This window comes from Micromys minutus (genome assembly GCF_963924665.1).
Source record: "Micromys minutus genome assembly, chromosome: 6".
Taxonomy (NCBI): Eukaryota; Metazoa; Chordata; class Mammalia; order Rodentia; family Muridae; genus Micromys; species Micromys minutus.
In genome coordinates, this window is record NC_137975.1 from 69,037,436 (window position 1) to 69,057,063 (window position 19,628).

Here is a 19,628-nt window from a genome sequence, read left to right on the forward strand (position 1 = left end):
GACACCATAGATCTGTTTAAGAAGTAAGGAAAGAGGGAAGAAGAATAGCGTAATGAGTATGAAAGATAGTTAAGGACCATCTGAAACCCCGCTTTAGCCTTGTTTCATGGACAGACCTGGAAACCTTCTTATTTTGATTTTCATTAGTTTTTTTAGGTTTTGTTGTTGTTGTTTGTTTGTTTTTTTCTTATTTTAAGACTTGAGATACTACCTCAGTCTACATCAGGGTATCCTGGAACAAACTTTATTACCAAAGCTAGCTTCAAGCTTACAGCAATTCTCCTGCCTCATCTTGCTGTGTACTGGGATACAGGCACAAGCTATAAACTTTCAAGTCCACATAAAGAAAACATGAAGATAATGGCAAGATTTCTATGCCCATCCATAGAAATCTTAGGATAACTGGATACTTAGGCCTCCAGGGATTGAAACTATATAAGGTAATAAATGATATTTCATAATTCACAAGGAAAAACCCTGTAAGTTCGCAATACAGCTTTTATACAGCATTAGATATATTATTATTATTCCTCTTCCAGAGCATCAGATGTGTCTAGAAACTAACTTGACATATGTATGTATGTATATGTATATATATATATACATATATATATATATACACACACATATATACATATATCCGAATATACCAAACTGACAGTAGCCTCTGGAACAACTGGGATGTTGATCTTTCAGGGCGAGGAGCCATAAGTGTTCCTTGCCCTGTGCCTGGTATAAGAACTGCACTTCCTATGAGAGATCTCCGTAGGAATCGTGCTGAGTGAAACTTGCTGCTGCATCAGCCATTCTCCTTTCATATGGAGACTGGCTCTCATTTTGGTGTTCATTTACTGCTTTGCTGAAATTGGAACTGCCTTGTGGCAGCTGGTTTGGCTGTACTACCCAGGTGGCAAAACTAATAAATTCTGAGTCATCCGCTTCTGGACTTCCATCTGGTCTTGGGCATTTGAACCATAAAGCACTCCAGGGCTGCTTGGGCTGCCTAGTGCTAATCACCATTTCACAGATCACTTCTGTGTCTTTCAAAATGCAAAATCAAGAGAGCATTTTGTAGTAAAAAATACCCAGGAATGGAAGGCAAGAGTCATGGTTTCTAAGTTTTGCCAGCACCCAAGTAGGTAGATGACTGTTGGGATCTCATTTAACTCCTTGGGCCCTCAAGTATTTTTCTCTAAACCTATGATCATTTTAGCTAAACTTGTAGGTTTTAAGGTATTTTTAAATCAAATAAAAAACATTTGAAATCCAAATATGTAGAAAGATAATATCCCAAGTCCTTTGGATGAAACATATGTCATAACAACAGGCAGTTTTGAAAACATAACACACATTTGCAAAATAGTAAATGGTCTCAACCTTCCAATTAACATCTGCACTTCTACCAATACTATTCCTTTTAGCTGTCAAATAATAATATGGAAGAGATGCAATAGTGGACATTTTCTCATGATTCCTCTTCCTGAATTTGGGGACATTTTCTGAAGTCTGAAGTTAGTAAGACAGATTCCTCTTTCATATATCTCTTATGAAGTCTTTTTATTTTCTCTTTCAAAGATACATCAGTGAAAGTCACTAAGACACTCTGAAAATACTAGAGGCCAAGAGTTTAGATGCATAAAGGTAACTATTGCAGGAAATTAATTACTACAGGTCTATTTTTCACATCAAAGACAACAAATTTTGCTACACCATCATCAGCAAAGACACATGAAGCGGTAGATTGGATGATGACAAGCTCTGCAAATCATAAAATGAGGATAGGTAATGGCTAGACTCAAGGCTGGGTATTAACCTGGCTACTTTATTTTTTATATGCCTTATTTTTCCCTTTCATGTGTTTATGTATGAGTGCAAGTGTGGGTGTGTATGTGTATATGAGAGAGATGGGGGTGGTAAAGGAAAGGGAGAACGAATGAGAAGGAAGGGGGAAAGGAGAAGGAACAGGAGAGGAGGAAGAAGAGAGAAAGGGAAAGGGAGGGGAGGGGGGAAGGAGAGGGGGAGGAGGAGGGATGGAGAGTCTCTTCATAGGCCTGGATGTTTTGAAACTCCGTATGAAGACCAGATTGGCCTGGCCCACAAGAGATCAACCTGCTAATCCTTTCAATTTTTTACTTCTTTTTGCCTGAACCTGCTTCACTTTGGGTGAATTTGAATTAAAGACCATAACTTATCTCTCAAAGTGCTTCTAAATGAAAGATAATATCCATTTCCTCTACAATTCAGTAATTAAGCTTCAAAATGTTTGAAAATTAGCAGGTTCTCAATAGGTTAAAAAGATTAAATAAGATTTTAAACCAGTTGTCATTAAAATAAAACTGTGATTTGTTGGTAGATTCTCAAAGACAAAGCTGGATGGAGAAAGAATTCTATTTTTGAAAAACAGCAATGGGGCTAAAGTTAGCAGTTTAATATTTAGAGGGGGCATACAAATCTAAGAGTAATCTACTGTTTATAGGGCTGTATTTTAAGGCAGAAGAAGGGGGGAGTCAACAGCTATGAGGTGATTTTGTATGAAAAATCAGAGGTTTCTTGGGCAATTAGTGACAAATTTTTCACAAATTAAAAGAATGCAGGATGTGACTTTTAGGTTAATAACTACATACTAAACACTCATTCTAAATATTGCATTAGATCATTGCTTTTATCCCCTAAACTTAGGCTCATTATTTCATCAAATGGATGCTATATAATTTACTCAGAATGTTGCCTTTATATGGTTTCATCTAAACAAAAAGGCCAACTTTGCTTTAATAATAATAATTCTGCAGTAAATCTATTATTTTAAATAACATAGTGGTCCTGGTAGTCTTTATGTCAAGCCAGAAGTCCAATCAGGACTAGCTTAAGGGGATCACAAAGGGCACAGCCCCTAGAGGCTTGAGGAAAGTTGTGCTCTTTTATTTCATGAAGAAACCTTATGGTGCTTGACCTGACCACATGCTGCACTTCCAGAAAGCAATCTGAAGCCACAAAATATATCATCTAGAAAAAGAAAACAATTTTGAGAGCAAAAAGAAAACTGGAACCATGGTCTATTGTGTTAAACAGGTCACTGCTCCTGCTGTCATGTATATATAGTCTGGCCAAAAACTACATTACACTAAATACTAAGGAAACCTGTACTTTCCCATATCTCTACCAAGTCTTAGTGGCCAATTTTAACATCATCTTTCCCATCAAGCCCGTTGTTCACACAAGAGACAAAATTTGTTCTAACTTTAAATGAATGGAGTTTCCTAATACAACTACTGTCTTTCTAAGGTGGCCTTGTTCTACAATTGCAGGGCATTAAGATGTCAAAACTAAAAGCTACTAGATTAGGCTCTCAAACATAGCTGTGCACTAGTTATATTGTAGAGGGTAAGAAAAATTCTTGTAACCCATCCCTAAGTTTCTGAATCACATTCCCTAGGGACCATGGGGGAAAATCATTTGGTGAGTGTACTTTTAGTTGCACATCAGATTTGAAAACCAAGGCTTTAAGAATGCCCAACCAAGTAGTTTAGCATGATTATACATGGGTAAGTAAAATAATGGGGAAGAAAAATAACTTGTATGATATCACACAGCTAGTCAACAACCCCCACTCCTCTGTTTTCCCTATGCTATAACAACATTTGTGTCTTCTCTTGTTCTTCTCTTTAAGTTAGAGGTAAACACTCTTTAGTATAAACCCATTTTATATTCTCATGCACATAACACTGAATTTCAGTGTTGAAATTTTTAATAATTTAAATAGTAATAAATATTTGTTTATTGAACAAATGCCAAGACTGCTATGTGAAAGACACTGTGCCAGATGTAAAAATTAATTAATTAATTACTTAATTAAATGCTATATGATCAGCTTCCTTTATTCTTATTAATAAGTAATAAGATTTATGAATAGATGAAAAGTCAGTATTTAGACACCTAATGGAGCAAGGAGACAGATGAAAAGGAATGATTATACTGTGTAAAAGCTCGAAGACAAAGACAGAGAGAGAGAAAGAGAGAGAGAGAGAGAGAGAGAGAGAGAGAGAGAGCACAAAGCAGGGGAGCCTCAGTCAGTCATGGGCCTGACAGCCGTTTTAGCCTTTGCCTTGAAGAAGCTAGGGGTCTGTACCTTACAAAGACTTTTTTAGTAGTCACAAGAATGTTAAATAACACACAGAAGTTAGTCATAAATGGATAATAAGAGGCAAAAACAACACAAGATAATCTGTAATTTGGCCCAAGAATTGTAACATTTCAACAGCTCTATATTCACTAGAGCTCTGACAAGCATCTGGTTAAGCTAGTGTGTCCTTTTCTTCAGGATTTTGCCACAGAGACTTACTTTCCTGATAATCATACTATCAGACTTGCTATTAATAGCTTCTTGTTCTGAAATTTCCTTGTAATATGTTGTACTTTTTCCAATATTTGGATTAATTACTTATTCTCTACTGTTACAGAATGAACCTACCCCTTTAAAATAATGGTTACTCTAAGTAGTCATATTCCACAGCCTGAGGAATTCAGACTATGCCCTGCTATACCTCTATCTCTGTCTAATAGAGTTAAAAGGCTTTGACGTAATGGTGCTGGTCCAACTGGCACTCAGCATGCAAAAGAATGAAAATAGACCCTTTCTTATCTCCTTGTACAAAGCTCAAGTGTAAGTGGATCAAAGATCTCCACATTAAACCAGAGACACTGAAACTATTAAATGAGAAAGTAGGGAAAACCTTAGAACACATAGGCACAGGAGAAAATTTCCTGAACAAAACACCAATGGCTCAAGCTCTAAGGTCAAAGATTAACAAATGGGACTTAATGAGATTGCAAAGTTTCTGTAAGGCTAAGGACATTGTCGAGAAAACAAAACGGCAAGCAACAGAATGGGAAAAGATCTTTACCAACACCACATCAGATAGAGGCCTAATATCCAAGGTATACAAGGAACTCAAAAAGCTAGACACCAGAGAATCAAATAACCCTATTAAAAAATGGGGTACAGAGCTAAACAAAACGTTCTCAGTTAAGGAACACCGAATGGCCGAGAAACATCTGAGGAAGTGCTCGACATCCTTAGCCATCAGGGAAATGCAAATCAAAACAACCCTGAGATTCCACCTCACACCAGTCAGATTGGCCAAGATCCAAAAATCAGATGACAGCAGATGCTGGCGAGGCTGCGGAGAAAGAGGAACACTTCTCCACTATTGGTGCGGTTGCAAACTAATACAACCACTCTGGAAATCAGTCTGGCGATACCTCAGAAAATTGGATATAGTACTACCTGAAGACCCAGCTATTCCACTTCTGGGCATATACCCCAGAGACACTTTAATACACAACAAAGATATATGCACCACAATGTTCATAGCGGCTCTATTTATAATAGCCAGAAGCTGGAAGGAACCCATATGTCCTTCAGAAGATGAATGGATACAAAAATTGTGGTACATTTACACAATGGAATACTACTCAGCCACCAGAAACAATGACTTAACCAAATTCTTAAGAAAATGGCTGCATCTAGAGAATATCATCCTGAGTGAGATAACCCAGTCACAAAAGAACAGACATAATATGCAATCACTGATATTGGGATGCTAACCCCAGAGGCTTGCACTCCCCCAGAAACAACTCACAGACTGTATGAAGTCCAAGAAATAAAGAAAACAAAAAAAAATATATTTACAAAACAAGAAGACTTTGACTATTTCCATGTTGCGATTTATTTTGCATGTACTTTATGCTCATGGTAACTATTAGGTTTTCAATGCATACTGTCAAGCCCTTGAAAAAATCAAGTACTGACTAAAAAATATATTCACATAGTTTTATGTAAAAATTATTTTAATATCTGAAAAAACAGTACTGACAAAAATGTATAATTTTAAGCAAAAAATGTTTAAAATCTGTACATTTATCTTTGTTTTGTAAAATAAAGTCATTTAAAAAAAAGAAAAAAAAAGAAAAAAAAGAAAAAAAAAGGCTTTGCTGTACTTCAAATTTATGAACCTACCCAGTAACCAGGTCAATGGTTTATAAAAGATCATCAACAAGATCATAGAAGAAAACTTCCCTAATCTAAGGATATACATATCTATAAAGATTCAAAGAGCACAGAGAAAAACCAAAGGAAAATATCAGACAAGAAACTGCCCATAAAAAATAATGCATTAAACACTAAATATAAAAAACAAAGAAAGAATATTAAAATTTGCAAAAGAAAAAAAATGTTATGGCTCTCTGCTCCTCCCTGTTCCAGAGACAATCTTTTTGTACAGTGCCAGCCTTGTCCCTTAGACACAATGGTGTAGATTAGCATGAACAGATTTGGCTATACATAGTTACTAGAGCTGCTTCCTCATCTGCATCTCGTAAATTGGAGATTATTGCTATCAAGGACTCCTTAATTGATCTCAACTACATGGTCTACATATTCCATTATGATTCTACCCATAGCAAGTTCATCAGCACAGTAAAGGCTGAGAATGGGAGACTTGTTAACAATGAGTGTCCAACACCACCTTCCGGGAGCAAGATTCCACTAACATTAAATGGGATAGTGTTGGAGCTGAGTATGTGATATTTAAGTGGAGTATGTGGAATATGTGGAGTATAAAGTCTCCTGACATCTTTACAACCATAGAGAAGGCCAAGGCCTACTTGGGCCAAAATGGTTATCATTTCTGTTCCTTCAGCCAATGCCCCTATGTGTATGATGGGTATGAACCAGAGAAGTATGACAACTCGCTCAAGATTTTCAACAATGCTTTCTGCACCGCCAACTGCTTATCCCCCCTGGCCATCCACGACAACTTTGGCATTATGAAAGGACTTGTAGCTGTGGCCATCACATCACATCATTGTCACTCAGATAGCCCCTCTGGAAAGCTGTCAATTTGTGTTAAGGCGATATATGATTAGACAGTGCAGAGGTAGGGAGAGAAAAGGTAGGCAAATGGAAGAGGAAAAGAGATGGAGGAGAATCAAGATAGAGCTACAGAAAGCAGACCAGGATTCTGGTGGCCATAATTGGCAATAGGTAGATAGAAATATTTTAAGGGATTCTATAGGTCTTTTATCTCATAGAGAAGGGCAGTTTGTATCTTTGTCCATTTGATGTATTCTTATGGTATAGAGGGTTTTGTGGATTGAGAATATAATTATAAACCTGTATGAAAAGCTATCAAGCTTTAGAGTCATGTTTGTGCTGGGTGGTGGAGTAAAAAAAACATGCTGGGGTGGTGACCACCACCCGAGACAAAACAGAAGGGCAGGCAGAGTGAACCACCAGAGAAGGGAATTGTGTGGAGTGTGTAGCTTGTGGACAGAGTGACATAGTCTGTGTGTTCAGTTCCACACTAGAGCAGCACCTGTGAAGTAAGACCGCAGAGTCCATTAAAGAGATAACCCATTCCTTTTTAATATTTACTGCAACAGAAAGCTGTGGTGTGATTGCCACAGGACTGCCCAGAACATCATCCCTGTATCCTCTGGTACTTCCAAGGCTGTGAGCAGGGTCATCCTTAAACCTCACTAGCATGGCCTTCCATGTTCCTTCCCCCACACCCATCCCTGATGTGCATCTGACATGCTCCCTAGAGAAACAAGCCAAGTATGATGACATCAAAAAGGTAGTGAAGCAGGTATCTGAGGACCCACTAAAGGACATCCTGGGCTACACTGAGTGCCACATTGTCTCCTGTAACTTCAACAGTAACTCATACTCCTTTACCTTTGATGCTGTGGCTAGCATTGCTCTCAGGGGCAATTTGTTAAGCTCATTCCCTGGTATTACAATGAATAATGGCTATAGCAACAGGGTAGTAGACCTCATGGCCTACATTGCCTCCAAGGAGTAAAAAGCCCTAGGTTGCCCACTCCAGCCATTATATGAGAGCAAGAGAGAGGCCCTCAGCTGCAGAAGAGTCCCTGTCCTAACTCAGCCCACAACACTGAACATCTCCCTTACAGTTTCCATCCCAGAACCCCATATTAATAGGAGGAGCCCAGGGAGCCCTCTCTACTCTCTTGAAATCCATCAATAAAGTTTGCTGCACCCACAAAAAAAGTAAGTCACATATAGAGAAAAATCTACCACAGTAATACCTATGTGCTCCCCAAAATATCTATGAAAGCTAGGAATGTATAGAGAGATATACTCTAATTTCACTAATATAGGAAACACAGACAAATTTACCCAGCAAAACTATCATCCATAATAAGAAGAAAAAAATAAAAACTTTTTGTGGGACAATAGGTGGTGAGGGATACCCTGATTCTCAGTCTAGGTAAGTGAAGCCTTGGAGTCCCTAAGGGACAGCAGGCAGCTTCCTACTCTCCAGAGAGATCATGTCCACCCTCAGGCAGCTACAGTGGCATTTGTCATGCTCCAAATTCCTCCTCCGCAGGAGAGGATGTGACCACAGGTTAGGTAGGCTCAAGACAAAAGCAGGACCACACGCTCAAATATGTAGATAAGTTATTTCCAAGCCCTCGGGCCAAGCCAATAGGAAGCGCCTGTTGTCAGACTCTGAAACATCTCAACGCTGTATGTATGAGGCAGGCCGGAAATTAAAGTTGTGCAGTGTAGAGAGCTGCAAGGTGCCGCACCCGAAGATGCCACCTCCTTGATAGTGAGTGCTCTCAGTAGTAAACAAGACCTTATTTGGCTGTGCCTGTTCAGCTTGCCTGCTTCCCATTGAAGCAGCCTATCTGCAGGGCCCACGTGGCTTACAGGGGTTGATGGAGCAAGGGGATTTAAGCCTGTGTGGGCTTTCCCCCTGGGGTCGGAGACAGAAGCTGAAGAAGAAGCTTGTTCAAGGATCCTGAATAAACTGCTTGAAGATCTTCCCCTGGGTCCTGTCTTCCTTGCTGGTCGAGGTTGGGCGCGACAGTGCAGGAATTATTCCATCATCTGAGAGCTTCTGTCATAAGAGCTGTAACACTACTGCTTAGGAAGAGATCTCTTCACCTAAAGTTTCCCTAAACCCTCCACAGGGGTCTCCTGCTGGTTCAGCCAGCACAGCATCCTGCAGCAGAGACAGAGGTGGGGGCAGCATCAGCCATGGGGGTGGCAGAACCTGTTTCCCCCTCCCTGCCCTGAGCTCTCTCTACTTTGCCTGAACCCACACACCTGCCCGGACCTAACAGGCAAGGCAGTGGAAGCCATTCCCCCTCCCTGACCAGAGACCTCTGAGTAGGGCCCCTGGAACACATCCCCACGCCTCTTCATGATAGAGACATTAATTTATGTCCACTAAAGCAACCCTATAAAGTAATACTCTAGAATGAAGAAAGGAGCAAGCATACAAGAGACTCTAGAAAGAAAAGTTGTAGTTACTGAAACATAAGCATGACTAGAACACTAACAGCAAAAAAGCAACAAAATTACTCCAGTCAATACACACTTTTACTAATAACTCTAAATATTACTTACCTCGATTTTCTAATCTAAAAAAAACATGATAGATGAAGAAATTAAAGAAGCAAGAATCTATCTTTGTGAAATTAAGAAATCAAGCTTTAAAAAGGGGATCATCTTAAAGAGAACAGATGGAAAAGCACATCCAAGAAAATGAGAGCTGATAAAAGAGACTTTAAAACTAAGCTGAGTCAATAAAGAAGAAACTTCATTCTAATCAAGGGAACAATTAACCAAGAAAATATTATAATCCTAAACATGTATTAACCAAACTCAGGTAAGCCAACTTTCATAAAAAGCATATTACTAGAATTAATGACAAATATTAATGCCAACACAATACTACTAGGCAACTTAATTATTCCACTTCCTGAAGAAAACAATTTATTTAAACAAAAAAAAGTAGACATGAAACTTTACAATTAAATGATATTATATATCAGGTGGACTTAAATGATTTCTGTAAGATAATCCACTAACCCCAAGGAATATACACTCTGACCAGTAAACCACTTAATTTTCTCTAAAATAGACCAAATCCTATGACATAAATCTTTAACAAAATCAGAAAGTGGGAAACATCAAAAAGTTCTGTGTATACTAGCTAACTATAATTTTTTAAGAAAACATAAAATTTATAGAAAACAAACTTCTAGTAAGTATACAAACTCAGGGACATTAAATAACTCATTATTAAATGGTGAGTAGGTCACAGAAAAAACTTATAAGTTCTTGGAACTTAATAAAAATCATAACAAAAGAAGACCTCTGGGGCACATTAAGAGCTGTCATAGGAGGAAAAGTTTTAGCTCTAAGTGCCTACATTAAAAAATTCTCAGAAAGAACACAAATAAACAACTTAATGATGCAACTCAAGACTTTAGACAAACACAAACAAACGAAACCAAAATTCATTAGATGGCAAGAATAAAACTCAAGAGCAGAAATGAATGAGATCAAAACAAAGAAAACAATACAAAAGAACGAATCAAGGAATGTAAGAGCTGTTTCAGGGAGGTGTTCCACTTTATTTTGGAGGAGATGTTTTACTTTGTTTTGAGAAGATAAACAAGATTGACAGACTCTTGGCCCAACTAATCCAAATAAAGAAAGAACCCAAATTTACAGAATCAGAAATGGATAGTGGAAGATTACAATAGACCCCAAAATATTACAGGATATCATAAGAAAATACTTTAAAAATCTGTAGTCTATTAAATTGAAATATCTAACAGAAATGGTTGAATTTCTAGATGTAGCCAAACCACTAAAGTTAAATCAAGAAGAGATAAACAATCTAAACAGACCTATAACAAAGAGGAAGGTTGAAACAGCAATAAAAACTCTTCTAACTGAAACAAGCAAAGACACAGATGGATTTGCAGCAGAATTACAGCCAAACTTTCACGAATATCTACAACCAATACATTCTAAATTATTTTTCCAAGGATAGAAAGAGAAGTACTTTTACACTCTTCTATAAATCCAGTAGCATTCTAATGCCAAAAGATCACACACACACACACACAAAACCTACAATCCAACAACTCTGAAGAATATATGTTAAAAATTGACAGTAAAATAGATGTAAGCCAAACAACAATATATATATATATATATATATATATATATATATATATATATATGTATGTATGTATGTGTGGTGTGTGTGTGTGTGTGTGTGTGTGTGTGTGTGTGTGTGTGTGTGTGTATCCACCACACTAAAGTTGCCTCGATCCTGGAGAATCTATGAAGGTTCAACATGTATAAGCTAATGAATGTAATTAACTGTACAAATTGTTGTAAAAACAAAAATCACATGATTATCTCAATATAAGAAAAGTCTGACAAAATATAATATAAGTCATAATAAAAGACCTACAACTTTATATAAAATAGGGTCTATGTAACAAACTCATAACCAAAATCATCCTAAGTGGAGAAAGAAACCGAAGTAATCCCATTCAAATTAGGAAGGAGACAAGACTGTCCACTACCCCTACTCCTCTTCAATATGCTTCTTGAAGCAATAACTGGAGCACTAAGAGAAGTAAGTTAATGCAATACAAATGAAAAGAAAATAAATTAAATGATCCCTATTTGCTTATGATATTATATTGTATATGAGAGATCATAAAATCCTATCGGAAAACTTTAAGAAACAATCAACAATTTCAGGAAAATGGCAGAATACCAAGTCAAATTACAAAAATCAGTAGACTTTCTAAATACGAACAATGAATAGGCTGAGAAAGAGATTATGGTTGCACTTTTTCTTTCTTTTTACAAGAGAGAAAATAAGACATCTAGTAAACCTAACCAAGGACATAAACTATCCCTGCAATGAAAACCTGAAATTAAAAAACAAAAAAAAGAAACAGGAAGAAATTATAAAATGGAAAAACTCCATATGTTCATGAATAGGTAGAATTGATATTGTGAAAATGACCATTCTGCCAAAAGTAATTTACAGATTATGTGAAATCCTAAACAAATGCTCACAATATTCTTAACAGAAAGAGGAAAAGTGTCCTAAGACACCTGTGGAACCATAAAAGACCCCAGATAGCTTCCCACAGGAAAAGAAAGAAAAATGATGGAGGGATTACCAGTGCAGATTTCAAGAAATATTACAGAGCTGTAGTAACTAAAACAATAAGGTGCTGGCACAAAAACAAACGTTTAAATGACAGAACAAAATAGAATACACAACTAAGAAAGCATCATCCGACAGGCAAATGACATTTGAGGATGCACAACACACACTAAAGAAAAAAAAATACAGCATCTTCAAGAAATAGTGCTGGGGAAACACGGGTAGAAGAATGAAATCAGAACCATATCTATCACTGCACAAAAATGAGTTTCAAATGGATCAAAGACCTCAAGGTGATATTTGAAATGCTGGAAATCCTAGAAGACAGAATGGGTGGCACCCTACAAATGTTGTATGGAAGAACTTTCAGGACAGGAGGGTATTTGCTCAGGATGAGGCCAACAAATGACAAGTAAGACATCATAAAACTAAAAGTCGTCTGTACAGTCAAGAAAACAATCAAGTAGAGAGGAAGCTCACATAATGGGAGAAAATGTTTGCCAGCTACACATCTGAAAGGGGATTAATATCCAGAATATATAAAGAATTCAAAAACACGTAAACCAATTAACAATGGACAATGAACCTAAATAGAGTGTTCTCAAAAACAAAAAAAGGAAATTATAATGGCTAAGAAATATCTTAAAACATGTTCATCCTTAGCAACTAAGGGAATGCAAATGGAAACAACTTTGAGATTCCATGTTGCTCCAGTCAGAATATTTAAAGGCCAGACAAAAAATACAAGAGAGGATATGAACAGGGGAGCCATAATGCACCACTGAAATGAACAGGAATAAAAATAGACACTCTGGAAATCAGTTTGGAGAGTTCTCAAAAAGCTACAATTAAATCTACCACATGACCAAACTATACAACTCCTTGGTCTATGCTCAAGGGACTTTACTTCCTGCTCCTTAGATATTCACTCAGCCATTATGCTTGAAGCTCAGTTCCTAACAGCTAGAAAATGGAAACAACCTGAATATCCCTTAATTTACAAATGGATAACAAAAAACATGGGACATATACACAAAGAAATTCTAATCATCTGTAAAGAAAAAGGAAAGCATGAAAATGTGGCATCCAGGGGTAGAACTAAGAAACTATTATATCAAGTGAGGCAACCCAGAACTTAAAGGCAAGTACCACATATTCCTTCTCATCTCTGGTTCCTAGCTCCAAATCTCCAGATCAGAATATATAACCTACAGGAACCACAGAAACAAGAAAAGTAAAATGGGACAGTTGAATATCAGGATAAGTGGTATGAAAGGAGAAATTGGTAAAACAGGGTCAAAACATAAACTGGGAAAGTAAAAGAGAGTAAAATTACAGAATGAGAAGTGAGAACATGAAAAGTGCTTTAAAGACATAGAGAACTTTTTCTGTTTACCAAAATTATATATTTTTATTATATAGATCATTTATTATATTATATATGTATATTATAGTGATTTTTGATGCCCTCAGTGCCATAAAGTACCTAAAAAGCAAACCTCAGTATCAGTCATAAGGAACTTCATTTTAAGTTCTTGGTCAGAGTCCAAGAAACTGTCACCCAAACAATATAATCCACTATTATTGATCTTGGTTACTTCCCAGAAATTGAAAGTAAAATTCTTTTGCTGGAGATGCCATGCACTCTTAGACTAGGATTTAAATACTCTAGGAGGATTTAAGCTGGAACTGGCCCAAAAGCATCTTTCCTGAGGACTAGTTTTCATAGTAGTAGAATGTGATAAACCAGCTGCTCAGGGAGGAAAGCAATCAACACTCCTACCTAGCTGTGACACTTGGGAACCACAATGATGATAATGGCAAGATATTCTGAGATGTGCACTAGTGACAATTATATTTTGGTGGTAACCAACAACTTTCTAGTCAGGCTTATGGTTCACTCAGCTGGGGGAAATCTGCTTGTAACTGTATAATCTTAACTAACCACCCATGGGTAGTGAGTTCATGAGTCTCAAGGAGAATGCACTACAGGTGTAAACAAGTATAATTCCTGTTTACCTTCTAAATACCTACCCTGATATTCAGACATAAGCATAGATCTCATGCTTCATCGAAGAAGTTCTCTTTTTAATATTATAAAAAGCAACAACTGGTCAAAATCTAGGGACAGCTACAGTAAAACTCCTGTACCTAAGATTTAAGAAAACATTTTGAAGAATAGGAAGAAAGAATATAAAAGCTAGGAGACTGAAAGTCTTTAGTGAGATTGTACCTTGTAGTTATGGTGGGAAATATTCAGGAAATCTCAACTGTGTAGCTGTCAAAACACAATGCAAACAATTCCAATACTAGTTGACATCCCAATGTAGATGAGGGAAATTTCATAAACCTTAACCCTAGATGAGGAACAACAAGTAATTAAAAACTGAAAGAAAAATTAGTGATCCTTAATAATGAGCCCCTAATTATTTATCTAATATCAAGTGGTTGACTCTATGAACATATACATGAAGGTACCACTAAACAGACTCAGTCAGTTGCATTTGTATGTTTATTTATTAATAAGGACATATAACAATGACATTTTTTAAAAAAGGATGCTGTGGATTTGGTAAGAGGAAGAAAAGAGCCAAGAAACCAGAGAGGCAGACAAAAAAAGAGGGAAGAAGAAATAATGAAATTATAATTAAAATTTTTAAATTATATTATGGTAGATGGATGTATATGATCAATATGTTGTATAAAACTTCAAAGAATAAAAAATATTATTTATAAAACAATGGAGAAAAACTAGTAGTTGTAGAGAATACATCTCTTACAGAGAAATTTGTCTTCTATCAGAGATTTGAGTTCCTGGCATCTTTTTCATCCTATCGACGATATTGCATGTCAAATTCTAGACCTTAGATCTTTCATTTGTTTTGTTTGATTTGTTTTTGTTTTTGTTTTTGTTTTTGTTTTGATTTTTGAGGTAAGAGCTCATATATCTCAAGCTGACATTCAGTTTATTGGGTAACTCCTATTTGTCCTGCCTCTAGCTACCTAAAGCAGGGATTGCAGGCATGAACGGCTTATATCCCTCACAAGAAAGTAAGGACTGATTCTCTCAGAACAACAATGAACAAAATTAGAAGCAGATAACACATTTTTAGCCAACCTGCACTGAAAGGTATTACAAGAACTAGTGTGCATGAAGAAGCTTCTTTTCACAATAAATAAGGCACCAAAGACAGAACAAAGCAACAAAGCCACCTAAACCTACTATGGCAAACCCATGAGTTTATTTGACTTATAGGTGTCAGGTTGCTAATAGTAATGGTAGTGACTCTAAAATAGTTGTACTATCAAAAATCTCACCCCACCATGGATAATAATTTCCTATAACCACAAGATGGAGTATACACACACACACACACACACACACACACACACACACACACAGTTTAAGATAGCCTTCTTTTTCTATTTACTCAAAGACCTCCAAAGACCATGAAGAGAGATGAGCAGAATTACATAAGATGGGAGAGAGAATGCAGAGTGCAGAAGGAAGTATTGGACTCCTAGGTAAAGATCTAATGTCCACTTTGACCCCTCATTTTATGAGAGGAAGTCAGCATGCCCAAATTTAAGTGGTTACCAAAGCTTGATGGTTATACTCAAGATCGCAGTCCCACAACAGCAACAGTATAGGGGGAATAAGAACTTTACTTACACATGCCATACTTCTCATTTTGAATGTGAGGTCACAGTAATGGTAAAAGCCCATAAACTGCACTGTTGTAATGTCAGTTGTTTAGGCACATTATCAGTTTAATTCTCACAGTAAGCTATTGAGAGAAGTGCTATGATATTCTGTTTTAAAAGGAGAAAACAAGGCACAAAGCAGTTTATAGTCTGCCCAATGTTACATGCATAATAAGTAAGTAAATGACGCAGCTAGTCTGACTCAGCTAGTCTGGATTCTATACGACATTATACAGAGAACCAAACACTTTAGATTTCTGAGTGAACTTGTTACTAGACAAATTTAGTAGGGCCATGATATTTGGAAATAGAAGAAATAGTGTTTGAGCATCTTTCCAATCAGATGATTATATAAGCTTCCCAGATAAAACTGATTTTTTATTATGTAATACTCAGTGTAGTGCTCACTCAAGGTTGTCTGGGTTTCTATACATATGATTTGGCTTCTACTCCAGTGTAATTAGGAATAAATGTCAATCATGAGCATTTTGTCTGTAAACACTGAAATCCAATAAACTTTTTCATAATTTTTAAATCTCAATCTTATTTACTTAGCAAAGACAAACCACATTATAAAGCCCTCTTTGTTGCAGTCTTTGTGACTGACAAAGGAACATTCACAGTTCCCATTTCTTTAAGTTAGCATTAATAATAGGAAATCAAATTGGTGTTTATTTTGCATATAAATCCACAAGAAAGACAGATTTGCAATAAACACAAGAATTTTGCCAATCCATTTGAATCAAAATCAAGTGTGAAGGAACTAGATGTAAAATTTCAGAAAGTAAGACCTGACAACAGAACCGGATAAGATTTCAAAAACTCATTTATGATAATAGGTCAGACATATTTCTTACCATGAATCATTGACCCAATGAATCAAAAGACCCAAAGGGTGATTAAAAGCAATTAAATGATATATTAGTAAGTAAAAATGTGGCAAAGCAGCACATAGTTTTACCATGTGCTTATTTATTTTTATTATGTGTCTTTTTACATCTTAATCAAACATTACTTGATTATTTTCAATAACTTAATTCCTCAGAATATATGTTTGTATAATAGAGTGTCAGCAACTAAGATACCAGGAAAGATAGAAAAGCTATTTATATTGATTCTTTTAGTACTCGGCATATATTTAGTAAGCACTCTTGACTGTGTCATTACTCAATACATGAAGATTAACATTAAAATCCAAAGTCACAGAGAAAGTTTTCAAAATCAAAGAGATAAAAAGAGGAATTAGAGCTGACCCTTTGATAAGATTTAGTCGAGCAAAAACAAAGAAAGGGACTTTCTAAGTGGTAGTAATATTATGAATGAGGTCCAAAATAGTCACCTCTTGGGTGTTGTTGAATGAATAAATAAATAATTGAATTAGAATGAAAATGGAGGCAAAGCATTGTATTCAATGACCAAGATGTCACAGTTGAACATTAAGGTGCCTTGAAATTAGTTGTACCTGAAGATCCAGCTATACCTCTCCTGGGCATATAGCCAAAAGATGCTTCACCATACCATAAAATTATATGTTTCCCTTTAGTTATAATACCCAAAAAATGGAAACAACTTAGATATCCTTTAATCAATGAATAGATTTTTAAAAAATGTGTTTCATTTGCATAATGCAATACTATTCAGCTATTAAAAATGAGGACATTGTGAAATTTGCAGACAAATGAATGGAACTAGAAAATATCCTGAGTGAGGTAGCCCCAGACCCAAGGGACATGCATAGTATGTACTCACTGATAAGTGGATAAAGTACAGGATACCTGTGATATACCCCCACAGACCCAAAGAAGATAAACAGGAAGGAAGGTTCTGGTAGGGGGGGCTTAGAGGAAGATGAGGGGGAGGGCAGATTGGGGTTAAGAGTGGAGCAGTTGGGGTTTGGTCTTTTGCTGTGTCTTGTAATGCTAAATGCTGGCCCCCAGGGAGGAAAGAATCTGCACATAGACAGAAAATGTGTCTGCACTATGACACTAAGTAACCTTGCCCCACCCCAAGTTATCCCTGATTTGTGAATAAAGATGCCTACAGCCAATAGCTTGGCAGAAGAAAGACAGGCAGGGTTTAAATTCCCAGGCTTGGGGTCTGAGAAGACCAGGAGAAGTGGGGAGAGAGGCAAAAGGAAAAGAAGATCCCATTGGCTAGGAGAGTCATAAATTGATGGTAATGGAGGCTGGCCAATTGGATTTAAGAGTTGCCCAGACAGACCATGGCAAATTATAATTTGGGCTTATTGATGGAGAAGAAGATTCAATCTCTTAGAGGGTAGATATCTCTAGTTATCTCTCATTATAAACATAATGGTGTGTTTCTTTTATCAGGGAGTTGAGTGATCAAAGGCAAGGTAATTATCCCCATTTACAACTGAATATCAACTACAACAGAGGGATGGAATCTCTAAGAAGTCTCAGAGAGCTGGGGTGGAGGGGGCATCCAGGAGTCAATGTGGGTAACTAGCTGAGATACCTAACAGTAGGGATATAGAAACCTGAAGAAACCTCCTCCTGTAGGTAGCTACTGTACCTCCAGTAGAGAGATAAAGACACCAACCCACAAGTAAAATTTTCAATCCAAAATTTGTCCTATCTAAAAGAAATACAGGAAAAAGATGAAACAGAAAATTGAAGAAATGCCCAACCAATAACTTGAGACCCATCCATGGACAAGCACCAATTCCTGACACTATTAATGATACTCAGTTATGCTTGCAGAGCCTAGCATAACTCTTCTCTCTAAGACTCTACCCAGCAGATGACCAAAACAGATACAGAGACCCACAACCAAACATTGGATAGAGCTCAGGGACTCTAATGGAAGAATTGGAGAAAGGATTGAAGGCCCTAAAGAGTCTAGGAAACCTACAGGAAGACCAACAGAGTCAACTAACCTGGTCCCCTGGGAGCTCTGAGAGACTGAGCCATGAACCAAAGAGCATATATAGGTTGGACAGCCGATGTGTAGCTCAATCTCCATGTGGCTGCCCCAACAACTGGAGGTTCTCTTTAAAGGAGCAGAGGTTCTCCTTAAAGCTGTAGTCTGACTGTGGAATCTGTTCATGAACTGGGCTGTCTTGTCTGACCTCAGTGGGAGAGGATGTGCCTAATCCTGCAGAGACTTGGTGAGAGGCAGGCTCATCCTCTCAGAAGAAAGGAGGGACTCTGTGGGGGAGCTGAGGAGACAGCATTTAAAATGTTAATTTTAATTAATTTTTAAAAAAGAAAAGCTGCAGTGGTCATAAAGCAGCAAGTATAATTCTAAAAATAATGGACTAATGAAGCCGAAAAAATGAAAGAGAAGAATGTGGGAAAATGTATTGTTGAACCAATATCCAAAAGAAAGATAACAGCTATATCAAGTGAGAAGAAAGGATTTGTTGTTGAGAACAGAAAAAAAAAAAAAAAAAAAAAAAAAGCTAACTAATGAAAAAAGACTATGTGAAGTCAAAGAATCCTAAGCAAGAAGTAGAAAGAAAAATGATGTACAAGTTAAGCTCAGTCTATGTTTCAGTGAAGCTTTACCAACTCTCTCAAATGAGACATTGTTTTCTGGGCCTCTATCCACCAGAACATAAGTGTCAGGAAGCAAATGCCTGACCTCATGTGTCTGCAGCCCTTCCTCCAGCATCAGGTACACTTCAGACACAATATTGGCATCCAGTGACTATTAGAAAGTCTAGTGAATGTGTGAAAGAATAATAGTTTTCTTTTCATTGAGATGTAAGTCTGGTGAAGAAATATTTCAATACAAAGCAACAAAGTTGGGTGCAATCCACGTAGAAGACTACAACAGAAGAAAGCTTAAGGGTGGCTGAAATTTGCCTCTTCCATTCAATTTAGGTTCTTCCCACCAGGGTCAGAAAATAAATCTTCTTTTATTATATACTAGATAAAT

General features: G+C 37.0%; 1 protein-coding gene across 9 annotated transcripts in view; it reads right to left on the reverse strand.

Moving 5' to 3' along the window:
* The window catches only part of SUGCT (succinyl-CoA:glutarate-CoA transferase), a 714,452-nt gene that overhangs the window by 533,669 nt on the left and 161,155 nt on the right, over window positions 1-19,628 (reverse strand). The gene's annotated exons all lie outside the window — the stretch shown is intronic.